Below are 14,248 nucleotides of genomic sequence, written 5' to 3'. Positions count from 1 at the left end.
CTACGCCCTCCCCCTGCCACAGGAGCTGGCAGCCGCTGGGGCGATTCCCGGAGCCGGGCCGGGCTCCCCCCTGCCTCCGGCCCCACAGGCGGCTCCGCAGCAGCCAGGGCCCGGCACCGCGCCCCTGCCCGCGCTGGCAGCGCACCTCCTGCCCCCCCGGCCACCACCCTGGGGCTGGGGGCCCTGCTGGGTGTCCTCCCTGTGGGTCCCTCAGGGGGGGCTTGGGCTGGGGGCTGGTGCAGCTCCGGGCTCCTCAGCCGTCGCTGGGGCCAGGGCTGAGCCACCGCCCCCCCCTGCACACACGTGTGCCCAGTGCCGCCGGCCAGGCTGTGCGGACACAGCCTGGGGAGCACCGGGAGCTCTGCTCCCTGCCTCCCAGACAGAGGGCTGAGGGGTCTGGGGGCTGCTGGGGTGCAGGGAAAGGTCTCTCAGCGGGGCCATCGGGGGGTTGGGTGCAGCAAGGTGCTGGTTCTGCTCGGGTTTGGGACTGGTGCTACTGGAGCTGTGGAAGCAGCCCTGCCGGGCTGCAGGGTGCCGGTGCCACGGGACATCCCGTGCCATGGGGAGGTGGGCTGGCTGCAGCACTTGGCAGGGGCCCTGCAGCCTTCACCACGTGCTGGGGGTGTTTTCCTCCTGTGCTGCCTTGGTCCCACGACCTCGCAGTGTGCTCTGTGGGGCGCGATAACTTATCCAGCAGCCTGGAGCTGGCCAGCCCTGGAGGGCCCCGCTAAGGCCTGGGCAAAGGGAGCGTGAGCATCAATCATCCCCGAGTGGTAGGAGCCGTGGAGCCAACTGATTTCCTACTGTCGGGAACCATGGAGCGATGCCTGGAAGCGCTGGGATGTGCTGGGCTCCTGGCTCAGCCTGTCAGGGGGACAGCCAGGCCTCCGACATGCCGTGCTGTGCCGTGCTGTGCCGTGCCGTGCCACGTTGTGCCGTGCTGTGCCACGTTGTGCCACGCCATGCCACATTGTGCTGTGCCGTGCCACGTTGTGCTGTCCCATGCCGTGCCACGCTGTCCCGTGCCGTGCCGCATTGTGCAGTGCTGCTGCCCATGCCAGGCCGTGCTGGAGGTGCAGGTTGGCACCGAGGGCGGGGTGCTGTGTGGCCCCTCCGCACCAGCTGCTGGCCCCGGCCCCCCCATGAGTGCCCCCATGTGCAGGAGCCACCAGGGCTGCCCAGCACGGCCAGCCTCCCGGCTGTCCTGGTGTGCCGGCACCGTGCTGTGCCGTGCCGTTCTGTGCCGTGCTGTGCCGTGCCGCGCCTTTGGCGTGTTCGGTCCAAGCTCTTTGGGGTGCGCTCCAGCAGCCGTTTGCACGTGCGGCACCCGAACGAGACCGAGCCCCGAACAAACCCTCGACGGCCCCGCCTGGACACCGGGGAGCACCCGGCGGGCGCCGCGGCCCCAGCACGGCTCGGGGGGGCGGCCCGGAGGAGCGGCGGGGGCCCGGCCGGCGGGGGGCCGGGCTCCTCGCCACCGGCGGCCCCCCCCCGAGGAGGCACCGCGGCGGTGCAGGGGCCGGGTCCCCCGGCGCAGCGGGGCCCGGGGCCGGGCGGGGAGGCTCCGGGCGGCAGCCCCGCGGCCGCCGCGTCCCGGCCACCCCGGGCAAGGCAGCGCCGGGGCCGCCCGGTGCCCGCCGAGCTGCGGGCGGCCCGGGAGCGGCGGCGGAGGGGCGGCCGGGCCGGGCGCCCCCATCCAACCTGCCGGCCGCCCGGGTGACCCCTCCCTCCGCCGGCAACAACTTTTCCAGTAAACCCACTGCAGAAATCCCGGCTTCCCGACAGGCCCGCCCCTCGGCTGCCCTGCGGGTGGGGGCCGCGGCGCTTAACCCTTCCCGGCCGGGCGCAGGTGGGAGCGCGCCCGGCGGCGGCTCCGCGCCCGGAGAGGCCCCCCCGGGGCGGTGGGCGAGGGGCCGGGGCCGGAGGCGCCCCGCGGGGCTGCGCGCCCTGGAGGAGCGCGGGGGGCTTCGTGCGCCAGGCGCGGGGCGGCCGTGCCCCGGGGGTCCCACCGGGGGCGGCGGCGGGTCCGGGGGGGCGAGGGAGAGCGCTCAGACCCCCGGCCCCCTCCCGACCCCCCTCCCGGGCGGCCACTGCGCCCCGGCCCCGCGGAGGCGCGGGGGGAAGGCAGGCTGGCATCGCGGTGTGGGGCCGTGCCAAGAGGTCACTGCCAGCGCTGCGAGGCCTTTTCAGGGCGTGGGTGACACCGTGGGGGGGACACCGTGGGGGGGACACCGCGGGGAGGGGGCTCAGCCCCGCGGCAGGGCAGGAGCATCCCGAAGGCTGAGGAGCCAGAGCGCGGTCTGGGATAGACGCAGATACCCGGGGGGCTCCCGAGTGTGACCCTGCCAGTGGCACAGATGGGCAGGGGGTCCCCCAGCGGGACGGTGTCCTGCCCACCCCCGGCTGAGCAGCAGAGAGGTGCTGTGCAGGGCTGCGTGGTGCCGGTGCTGCTTGGTGGGGGTGCAGCCCCCCCATAGGCAGCGGGCACCCCCAGCCAGGCCCAGCTCAGCTGCTGGGAGCAGTGGGTGAGCGTGACCCGTGGGGACGGGTGGGAGCCGTGGCCATCGCAGCCCTGCCTGCGCCCCCCTCGTTCCCCGCAGGAGCCAGCTGGCCTGGGGCAGCAGCCTGGCTGCGTGAGGGGCTGGGCTGGGAGGGGGTCCTGGTGCAGGACGGCTCCTGCGAGGTGGGGAGCAGCTCTTGGGGGCTCTCTGGGAGGGAGGTGGCTCTGCACAGGGGCACGGGGGCTGGCGTGCCCTTCCCAGTGCCCCCGGGATCGGGGCTCCGTGCTGGGCTGCCCCTGGCGTGCCCTGCCTGCCGCCAGCCCTGGCCCCACGCTGGCTGCTGCACTGGCCCAGGCAGGGCTGAGGTAAGTGCTGTAATTGTTTTCTCTGTGGCCCGAGATGAATAATTGAGAGGTCTTTGAGGAGAATTAATTAGCCCGTTTATTGGCAGTAAATGCTTTTCTCCAGATGATGAAATAGATCCTGCGCCACACGTGGGGCGGGCGGATGCAGGTCGCTGAGGTTGCTCTGGAGCTCACCAGTGCCAGGTCTGTGCGCTGGCTGTGCTGGTGCCCTGTGCCCACCACGGGGCAGGCGTGCTGGTGCCAGTGCCTGCTCCACCACCTCCTGCAGCCCCGTGTGCCTGGAGCGCGCTGTGCCCACGGGAACCTGGCATGGGCAGGAGCAGGGGCACTGAGGGGCAGGAGACCCCACCTGGAAGCTCCTTCCAGGCTGCTCTGCACAGGGCAGACCAGAGGGTGTCTCTTGGACAAATCTCTCTGTTTTTGGCCGAGCTGTGCCCCGCTGCACAGCACAGCACAGCATGGCACAGGGGTGCCGAGGGGCAGTGAGGCACGGAGTCCCTTGGCTGCCTGAAGCCCTTGGCTGAGCCACGCTGCCCACCTGAGCCAGTCCCTCGGTCACCCACTGCTGGCACCCCTGCTGTCCCCATGTCCCTCCTGGTCATTTGTGCTGCCACGGTGGTGCTGGAAGGGGAGACCCCGGCGTGTGGCAGGGGGACCCTCTGTCCCCCACTGTGCCATGGCTGCCCCCTGCCTCCTGGCTCGCAGCCTGTCCTGGGGGCTCCCACCCTGAGCAGGCCCCTGTGCGTCCCCTTCTGCCTCCTTCCCTGCAGGTGCCAAGGTGGTGCCAGCCGGGAGCTTGGGGCTCGCATCTCTCACATCTCCTGTGCCTCCTCCCCTCCTCCCCCGGGTGTGAGGGGAAGGGCCATGCATGGCCAGAAATGCTTAAACAAGGATTTCCTTGTTGCTGCACGAGCTGTTTGCCTTGCTCCCAGGCCAGCCGTTAATGAGGTTTGGCAGGAGGCACTGGCAGCCCCAGCCATTGGATTTCTATAAATCAACCTGGTGCTAATGCACGGGGCTGGCTGGGATGGATCTGCTCAGCCTCACTGCACGGGTTCGCAGCCCGCGGGCTGCCCGGCGTTGCCTGCTGTGGAGGGGAGGCTGTGCGCAGCCAGCCCAGCCACCGGGGCCGGGGTTGCTCTGCCACAGCGAGATGTTCATGTTGTTTGTGGGTTGGTGCAGTTGGATGAGCTGTGCCCGGACCCAGGGGCAGGTTGGGTTTGGCAGCACCGGGGCGGCTGTGCAGGCCCCTCTGGGCGCGGAGCAGCTCCTTGGGGGAGCCGTAGGCAGCCTCTGGGCACGGAGCATCCTGGAAAGGCGGGGAGGGGGCTGCGGCTTCCCAGCAGGCCGGCTGGAGCGGCCCCTGCAGCTGTTCATTTCCAGGAAAGTGTAAAACAAAATAAAGCAGCTCCCCACGGCCAAAGTCCTGCTGCATCCTGGTCCTCCCCCCTCGCCCCCCGCCTCCCTTCCCCCAGACCCTGCAGAGGCTGCTGCGTGCTCAGCACCGCTGGGGCAGGGGGATGGTGTGGGGGCAGCGTGGGGACGGCTCTGCCCCACGTGTGCCCTGCTGTGGGGCCAGGGCCGCGGCTGCCCCACACCCCAGGCCTCCTGTGCGTGACGCACGCCCTGTGTCCCCCTGCCCCCGGGCAGCGTCAGGCATGCAAAGCAGGGTAAGCAAATTACCCAGCCCTACGGGAAGCATCGCTGCAGCTGTGCCTGGTGGCTGCCACCCCGGCCCGTGGCCACTGCCAGGAAACGGCGCCGTGGCCACGGGGCCGCGCACGTGGGCTCCTTGTGCCGGGGCTGCCTGCGGCAGGCGAGCGGCTGCGGCCGGCCCGGTGCTGGGCTGCATCCCCCCGGCATGGCTGGGCCTGGGCTCGCCGCAGGGGATTTGCCCCAGGCCTTCGGGAGGGCGGCTGTCGGCGCCTTTCCCCGGCGCAGTGCTCTCCGCAGCCCTTTGTGCAGGAAAGGAGGCACCAGGAAGCGGGCCCTGTTATCTCTGCTTCCCCACAGCGATGCGCTCGGCTCTCCAGCACGGGCCCCACCAGAACAAGGGCGGTCAGGGCCGTTTGCTCCCCTCACCTGGGGTTGCTTTTGTTTTGTCTGGGGCCCTACAGAGCTCGTCTCCCCGTGCTGCGCTCGCCAGCCTGGGGCTGTCCCGCAGCTCCTGCCAGCTTGGCACAGCCAGCTTTGTCAGAGCCCCCTCACCGGCTGGAGCTCGCTGCCTCCCGCAGCGCTGCCTGGCCCCTGCCAGCACGGGGATGTTCTGAGCCCCCTGTGTGCCCCCCCTCACCTGGTGCCCGCCCGATTTCCCCTCCCGGCCCTGTGCTGGGAGGGCTCAGTGCAGGTTGGGCATCGCAGTGCTCGTCATGGGAGCCTGGCAGCCAGCACCAGGGATGTTGGGCAGGAGAAGGGGCCGGGACGAGCCCACCCGGGCAGGGTCTGGAGCAGGATGCTGGAGGGAGCGGGACCTCGCACTGCGATGGGCACGGGCTGGGGGCTGCCACTGTCACTGCTGCGGCCACGTTCACTGCAGAGCTGCCGGGGAGCAGCCAGGGCCACAGCCGGCGTCTGGCTTAGAGGAAGAGCTGCCCGTCTCAAAGATGACGTTTCAGTTCCTGCTCAGAATGTGCTTCCCCCTTTATCAAGAAACCCCTCTGCTCTCGCTGGGAAAGAGTTTCTGCAACATGTGGAAACTGAGAGAAACCCCAGTCCCGGCACAGCCCTGCCGCCCGCCTGGGCTCGGCCCAGCAGCTCCCACGGGGCCGGCGCTGGCTGCCCGGAAAGCCCCGGCCACAGCCCCCTCCCCACCGCCCCGCCGGCCCTGCTGGGGGTGCCCCTGGGCTGGCAGCTCCCTGAGCTGTGTGACCCTGCAGGGGGCTGCATGGGGAGGACGGGGGGGCTGCCAGCAGCTGTCCCTCTGTGCGCAGCAGGACGCCTCCTCGCCTCCCGACAGCCCGGGGTGCTGCCAGCACAAAGCCAGGCAGGATGCGCAGGGCAGAGGGAAGGTGGGGAAGATGCTGCTGCTGAGACCGTGCAGCACCGAGGCTGGGTCTGGCCACTTCCCCTCCTGTCAGCACCTGCTCCTGGGTGCGAGAGCAGCTGGGGGCTCCGACCCGCGTCCAACCGCCGCGGTGACAAGCTGCCAGCAGCGGTTGCGCGGTGCTGAGCACAGGCGGTGCCGGCACGCCCGGGGCCCCACGGGGACTTGGTTTTGGGTGTGCAGCTGCAGGGAGCACAGAGGGGGACAGTGGTGTGGGCAGGGGAGCCTGTGCCACCCCGGGAAGCCAGGCTCATCCCTTGGCAGCACTGGGGTCCCCAAAGGCTCTGAGAGCCCTGGGCAGGGAGCACCCCAGCGGGGTGCCTGTGCCTGTGCCCCATGGCAGCTGCTGCAGCTGCAGGCACAGGAGCTGGGGACCCCCGTACGTGCAGGGGGCTGGGAACAGGAACCTCCTGCGTGGGAGGTTGTGCAAGGAGGAGGGACACACTCCCGCATGTTGGTTCGCACACACCCAGGGAGGGCACAGGCAGTGACTTCCCTCTGGCCATTTCGAAATTCCACCGCTCTTACAGAAAAGCCCCTGGGCAGAATTCCTGCAATGCGGTGATTCATCCCGCCAGGCTGGAAGCAATGACTTCGTGTCTCCAGTAAACCCTCTTCAGCGAGCAGATGAAAGGGGCAGCGAGCGTTGCTGCGCCCTCGTTATCACCAGAACCAGATGTGGGGTGATGCCCCCCCAGCCCCTGCCTGCCCCGCTGCCTCCCTGCCTTTGTGGGGCTGGAGGAGCCTGCCCAGGAGGCCCAGGGCGATGTGGGGCCATGAACCGCTGGGCAGAGGGGATGTGGGCACCGAGCACTAAACTCCCTGCCCTGTCCCCGTCCCCATGGGGGCTGGATGTCCTGGTGTCCCCTGCCCTGGCTGCTGGTCCCAGCCTGGCACTGGTGAGGGCTGTGGCCAGGTGCTTCGGTGGGACCGTTCCCCCAGCAGTGAGGGCACGCGGGACAGCCCCTTCCAGGAAGCGTGTGCAAGGGCAGCCAGACTGCGGAGTTCCCGACAGCAGCTCTGGTTTTAATAACAGCAAATCAATGGATGCCCGATTCCGGCCAGAGCAAACTCCTGCCGCTTCCTTCCCGGGGCCGCCTGGGCAGGTGGGCTCCCGGCAGGGGCAGGGGTGCAGGGGATGGGGGCGCAGGCCCCGGGTCCCACCCGTGCGTTTCCCAGCGCCCGGTGGCCTGCGCCAGCTGTCCCGCGTGCTTCAGCCCAGTCCCTGTGCTCACCGTACCCCAGCCCTGCTGCACGGGGGTCCTGGCAGCCCCCGTGCCCACCCTGCAGGTGCTGCTCGTGGGGCACTGCTCTGCCTTGGGGCATTTCCAGCTGCTCCCAGCTGCTCGCCTTCCTGCAGCTCTGCATTGTGATTCAGCCCCCCTTCCCCGCGGGGTTTGCACAAACCTTTCTGCTCTCTTTGTGCTTGTTTTGAGAACAGATTAGTCATGGTTCTTAGCTGGCTTCCAGCAAACTGCACAACAGCACCATGGAAAAATGAGAACAGCAAAGTGATGACTCAGCAGGGCTCACGCTCCCGTCCCTTGGGTGCCAACTGTCCCCTGCTCCCATGCGGCCCCAAGGATCATTAGGGACCACCCAGCGGCACGGCCGGGCTGGGCAGGCGGCGCGGGGAAGCACAGCCGGGGGGGGCAGCGCCTGCCTGGAAGCAGCCGTGGGCGAGCAAGGGCTGGAGAGGGGCTGGCTGGGCTGGGTGCTGGGTGACCGGGGGGTCCCCAGAGGTACGGGCCCTTGAGCTCAGCCTCCACCCGTCCCTGAGCCCCCTCTTTGCCTCGTGGGTGCGGGGTCCCCTGGTGCCCTGGGACCTCTCCATGCCCAGGGCTGGTCCTCATGGAGCACCCTGCCCTCCGAGCACCCTGCCCTCCTGCTGGCAGCTCCTGCTCAGGGCTTTGCGAGGTGGCAGCTCCGCTCCTTGGAGCCGCGGGCAGGGGCTCGGCCATCACCCGGGCACCGCGGCCCCTCCTCGCCGGCACCTGCGGGCCAGGGCTGGGCCGGTGACAGGAACTCCCGGGGCGGGCCCTTACCGTACCTCGCACCTCGCTCCCAGCCCTTTATTGCCCTGCCTTGGCCAGCTGCCCGGAGGCACGGCGCGCTGCCAAGTCTCCGTGCCAGGTGGCTTATCGTGATCCCATGGCGCTGGACACCAACTGGTGTCGGCTGCCAAGGATGAACAATGTAATTGCTGGAATTACAGTAAAGTGCTCCCATTCCCACTCGTTAAATGCTGAGATGAGGCCCGCGGGTCCTTCTAGGGAACATCTGCTCCAGCTGTGACCCGTGTCAGCTGCTCCCCCCCCCTCGCCCAGCGCGGTGGCTCCTCCGCCCCATCGCCCCCAGCCCAGCGGGCACCGAGTGGGGTCCGGGGCTGTTGTCCCCACACCACAGCTGGTGGAGGGGTCCCCGCTCCCCACGTCCCCTGTGTGTGGAGCGTGGTCCAAAGCACCAGGGCATGCGTGGGCTCCTGGGGCTGCGCTGCACCCGGCGGTGGGTTTGGGGTGATGCCTGCAGCCCCCACATCGGTGCCACCAATGCACAGCGGTCACCTAGAGACTGGGATGCAGCCGCTGGGCTTGTGCTCAGCCTCTGAGTGGTGGCACGTGGCTCTCGCTGCTCCCCGGCCAGCCCAGCTGTGGATGTCCCCTGCCCCATCCCCACGTGCCCTTTTCTGTGGCACCGGCAAGAGGGTGGCACCTCCGGGGAGGCTGGTGTTGGGTTGATGTGCCCAACCCAGGGGCCCACGGCAGCTCCCCTTTGCTCCGTTCCCCTGGGCTGTGAGCGGCCCTCCTGGGGGAGCGGAGCCGCTCCCCCGAATCCTGCCCGTGGGACTCGGGAGCCATCGGGCAGACGTGGCCCACCAGGCTCAGGGGACCTCGGTGCCCCCCAGCCTTCTGCACCCATGGGAGTGGGGCAGGGCTGGGGCAGGGGCAGCAGCACCAGCCCCGCAGAGGCAGGGGCCGCGTCCCTGCCCCGAGCCGCGTGTGCAGCTGCCGGCTCCTGTGATGGGGAGGAGGCCGGGGCTGATGCGAAGCCAAGGGTTGCTCCAGGGCTGGGGTTTGGCACCTGCCCACAGCTGCTGCGCCGGGGTCATCTGAGGATGCTGCTCCGTGCTGGGCAAACACACCCACGGCAGCCGGCAGCCGGCAGCATCCACGCGGCCCTGGAGTGACGTGCCCCCAGCGTGCCTGTGCCCAGCTGGCACCGCAGCTGGCAGGCGCCTCGCCAGCTCCGTGCACGTGCAGGTGTGGGAGCGGCACAGCCCCGAGCCGTGGTCACCAAGCAGGAGCAGGAGAGGGTACAGGAGGGGCTGGCACGGGACGGGACCTGCTTGTGTGGCATCCCCAGCCCACCCCCGGCTCGGGCAGGGGGATGCCCCCGGCACGGGCAGGGCAGGGGCTGGCAGGGCCGTGGCTCGCAGCCGCCCTCCTGCCGGGCAGCCCCGGCACCTCTGGCTCTGGGCTGCTGCTGCTCCCTCATCCTTGGCCGTGTCCCCAGACTCGGCCTGCGGCTTCCATTGCCACAGCAACGTGGCTTTGTTTGAGACGTTCCTCTGAAATGTCAGGACTTTCTACGGGCTGCAGCTTCTGCTGCCGGGATGAAAACTTCCTCTGTTGCTCTGGAGGTGCACGGGGGGCAGGGGGTGCTCCCCGCCGAGCAGCCCCCCGGGGGCAATGGGAGCTCTGCCCCAGGCAGGTGGGGAGCCCCTGGCCTTGGCTGCAGGACCCGGTCGGTCCCGGTGTGCCGTGGTGGAGGATCTGCCTTTCCCAGCCGTTTGCCCCTGTCTCTGCCCACCCTGGAGCACGGCTCCGTGCGGCAGCTCCCCGGGGCCAGGAGGATTTGCCAGCTGCAGCCTGCAGGCAGCAGGACCCCTCCCCACCCACTGCAGGGCTGGGAGCCAAGGCTGAGGGGCTGGTGGTGGGTGCAGATACAAGACCCCTCCCGTCTCCTTCCCCCCCTGCCCCAGCTCCCCATGCACGCCACCTTTCTGTGCTCTCAGCGGGCGGATGAGCCCGGAGCAGGGTGGTGCTGCCATCAGGCAGGTGCCTGGGCTCCCTGGGACAGCCAGAACACTTTGTGAGGGCACGGCTGGGACATCCCTCCTGCCCCGGACACCCGGGTGCTGGCCGCTTGCACCCTCCTCTCGCCCGCACATCGGCCGTGGGCTCTGGCACCGGGCTGTGCCCGCGTCCTTCACGGTGCCGCGGCTGGCCCCGTGCAGGGCAATGCCCCCGGGAGCAGGGCTCAGGGCAGCTTCGTGCTCACCAGCACCGTGCGAGTGCGTGGCCGTGGCCTCTGCTGCCGCCAGCCCCGGGGTGCGCGGCACGGGGCACGGGGGGACCGATGGAGGTGCCTGGTGGGACGTGGCCGGCGCAGCGCAGCCCCCGCGAGGAGCGGGGCTGATGGAAGGAATGAGGAATGCTCGGCTGCTGGCTCCCTCCACCAGTTTACTGCGGGTCTCGCTGGAGATCCAGCAACAGAGAGGAGTTTCCATGGCAACGTACACAGGCCTCTCCGTTAACTTCTGCATCCCAAAATACACCCTGGGCTCACCGCGGGGCCCCGTGGCTCCATGTGCTCCCCGGATGGCCGTCAGCTCTGGCCGGGCAGAGCTGGACAGCAAGGCTGCTGGGTGCTGAAGGGGCACGGGGCAGCCCAGCAGCCCCCCGGCCACCGCAGCCCTGCCTGCAGGCAGCGATGGGGCAGTGCCCACTGAGCCCTGCTGGGGCCGGGGGCTGTGCTGCACCTTGGGGCTGTGCCGCACCTTGGGGCTGTGCTGCCTGCGCCTGCTGGGGGCAGCCGGGGGGACTCTGCGGGACACGGGGCTCCCGCGGGTGCTGGAGAGGCCGAGCTGTGGAGCTGCTCCCCTGGGAGCTGCCGCTGCCCCAGCCCGCGGTCAGGAACGCAGCGGTGCCACCGCAGCTGAGCTCGGGCTTCCCGGCAGCGCGTGCCGGGAGCAGATGTCTCGGTCCCTGTTCCCAACCGTCCCCACGGCCCTGGCCCCGCAGGAGGAATTGCCATGTAAGGAGCAGGTGGTGCCATTTACAGTAAGTCCCCGGCTGCTGCACAGCACAGCCCTTTCCTGCATCCTACTGGGAAACGCGGCGGTGGATGTGGGAACGTCCTGGCGCTGCGGGGCTGGGGAGCGGAGCAGGAGGAAGTGCGCGAGGGCTGTGCCGCGGGGTCGGGGTGTGCACTGCGCTCCCCACCTGCCTCTGTGGCCCCGGTGGAGGCGGTGCTGCTGCTCGCTGACACCGTCCCCGGGTGTCCCAGGTGCAGGCCGGGGCTCACAGCACAGCCTGGGCTGCCAGGAGCCTGCCTGGAGGCAGCCAGCGGGGGCAGAGGGGCTCCGAGCGGGGAGGTGCCCTCGTGCCACAGCCGCTGCTCCAGCCGGGGCACCAGGCTGCTGCCCATGCTCCAGCAGCTGGGGCAGGCTGCTCATCCCCGTGTGGGGCTGCGGTGCCTGGTGAGCCTGCCCTGCTTCCCGGGGATGGCCTCGGGGTGTGCTTGGTCGGGCTTCCCTGCACCCAGGGTGCCCGTGGCAGAACCGCGTGCCCAGCCGAGCTGTGCCAGCTGCCTGTCCTGCTGGGGGCTGTCTGGCGGCGACAATCGCAGGCTGCAGTTGTTTCCTGTTTTTGGGTCTGCAGATGCTGGTACGCACCACGGAGCGGGTTTCCTGCCACCCCCTGACCCCGCAGGGTTCGGGTTCACCATCCCGGTGGATGCTTCCTTCTCGTGCCAGTAACCAGACGGCAGCATGGGGGGAAGTGTCCGTGGGCTGCTCGCGGTGCGGCCGCTTGCTCCTGCTCCACGCGAACCCCGGAGAGGTGTGCGGTGCCAGGTCCTCTTTTCTCCCTGCTGGGCCCCATGAGCAGAAGCACCAATCCCCAGGGCAGGTTCCTGATGCTGCGTGCCCTGTGTGCAGCCCCTGCCCATGCCAGGAGGAAGAGCCCTGCTTGGGGCTGGCTCGCTGGGGCTGGTGCCCAGGACTGGGGCCGTGCACCTTCCCCAGGGCAGTGCCGGGTGGGCTGGGGTGGGGGGCGAGACCTTGCATATAGCAGTGCTGCTTGAGGTGCTGGGCACAAAGCCCCTTTGCCCTGCAGCCAGGGGCTGGGATGTTCCCATGCAGAGGGTTTTGTCCCCACGCCCTCCTGGCACGACTCTTGGGCACATCCCAAGGAGAAGCGGGTTTTGGGGAAGCAGTGGGGCTGTGAGTGCGTCCGTCCCCGGGCTGGCCCCGTTCCCAGGGCACGAGGTGGGTGCTGATGATGGTCACCAGACGGGGCTGACGGCTGTGGGCAGAGCCCAGCCGCATTGCCCCAGCCTGCAGCCCCCCCGGGGATGTGGCTGGGAGCAGGCTGGGGGCAGCGGCACGGGCAGCCCGGTGGGACAGCGGCTCGGTGGCGGTGGCTGCAGCGCCCAGTGTGCCTGTCCCCGCTGTGCCTGGTTTGGGCTTTTAATTCATGGGGCCAGTGCAGGAGTGGAGGAGAGCCCCAGGGACTGCAGCCTTGGAGCTTTGTTTGCCCATCCAGGGTGGACGGGACGGGGCGTGGGGCTGCTGCCTCGCTGGGAGTGCCTGCGCCTGGCCGGGGATGCTGGCTGGGCGGGTGAGAGCTGGGACTGGAGGCCGGCTGCAGCATTCCCTGCCCAGCCCCGGCTCCCCGGGCAGGGTGACCCTGTCTCAGCCCCTTCCCAGTCCCTTGTGCTTGCCCTGCTTCCTGCCCCACGCTGCGGCAGTGGCCTGAGCACCGCAGGGACAGCCGTCCCCATCCAGGAAGGCTCGGGGATGGCACGCTCGGCCTGGCCCTGGGCACGGCGGCGCAGCGGGGGGCCGCCTGTCCACGACACGTGGCCTCTTGCGTAAGCCGGGCCAAGTCCGCTCGACTTTTCTGGGGAAGGCGAGAGGTTTGTGAAACCTTAGGCAGGGATTTGCCCACTGGCCGCCGCGTCACCGCCGCTGCGAGGTTGGGTGTATTCCAAGAACCCCGCGGCGCTCACAGGGCTTCCCGGACTCTCGAGTCAGCAGCGGGTTGCAGCACCGCGCCGCAGCCTGAGGCAAGAGGGAAGGGGCCCCGAAAGGCAGCGGACCGGGGCCCTGCTGGGAAGTGGGGCCAGAGCTGTTCCCACAGGGATGCGGGGGCTGCCGGCTCCTGGGGGGTGGCTTCCCCGCTCTGCCCCACAGCGGGGCGCTCCCGGCTGCCCCCCAGGAGCATGGGGGTGCCGAACCCCTCCAGGGACCCCGGGTCCCCCCTCTGCCATGCCCATCCCCAGGCCATGCACGGTGGCTGCCCTCCACCCGGAGGGGCTCAGTGAGCGGGGCTGCCCGGTCCTGGTGGCACACCCAGTAAAATATCTTCCAGGTAGAGCTGCACCTTCCGCTGTCACCGAGCCCTGCCGGACCCCCAGCCCCGAGGAAGGCAGAGGGGGAGGCGCAGCAATTCCTGGGAGCGATGCTCCTGGTCCCTCCCCAGGGAGGCTGCGAGCTGCAGGAGTGATGCTCTCCCGGGGGCTGCTCTCCCCTGCAGCCCTGCTCCCACCCCGGTCCTGCCGTGGGCTGGGAGCCCGGTGCTGCCGGGGGGCTGGGGCAGGGAGTGGCGGGGGGAGCCCTGACGTCGGGATGAGTCTCAGCAGGGCCTGGCGGGCGGCCACCCGTGCGCATGGACATTCCTCACATAGCTCTGGCGGGTGCCCGGGCAGGCTGCGAGGCGCTTCCTGGCAGCCCACGAGCCGTGGCCCCACAGCACAGCACCAAAATAGTCACTGGGGCCGTGCCGTGCCCACAGCCCGAGGCGGGCGCATTCGCCATCCCTCTGCTCCGGGGCGATTCCTAAGGGAAGCCTTCTCCCAGCGGCTGGGGATCCCTGACAGGAGCGCAGGGCACGATGCCCAGCACCGTGCACGTGGCCCCAGGGCTGGCTGCGGGCTGGGGGTGCTGGGGGGGCTCGCTGGTGATGGAGGGGGCTGTGGGGCACCTGGGCACAGCCTGCTCTGTGCTGCCTGGCGGGTGGGCTGGCACCCCTGGAGCTGCCCCTGTCCTGCCAGGCATCCAGGCACGGAACCCGGCTCCCTCCTGGAGCTGGAGGTTTCTCTCTCAGCTGTTTCACGCACCCAAGGGCTGGCACCTCCTGGCAGCTGCCCGGGGTTCCCGGGGGAATTCCTCCTCTTGCCTCGGGCACCTGCTCTGGGACAGGCTGGGGGCTGCCGGGCTGGGGGCTGGCCCTTCCCTGTGGCACCCGGGCTGGTGGCTTGGGATGGAGCCAGCGTCACATACCATGGGACAAACACCCTGACCCTGCTTAACCCTTCCTCACCTGAGCCCTCCT

The sequence above is a fragment of the Anas acuta genome, chromosome 18 (assembly GCF_963932015.1).
Source record: "Anas acuta chromosome 18, bAnaAcu1.1, whole genome shotgun sequence".
In the NCBI taxonomy this organism is placed as follows: domain Eukaryota; kingdom Metazoa; phylum Chordata; class Aves; order Anseriformes; family Anatidae; genus Anas; species Anas acuta.
The sequence above is the reverse complement of the archived record's forward strand: the minus strand, read 5'-3'. Positions refer to the sequence as shown.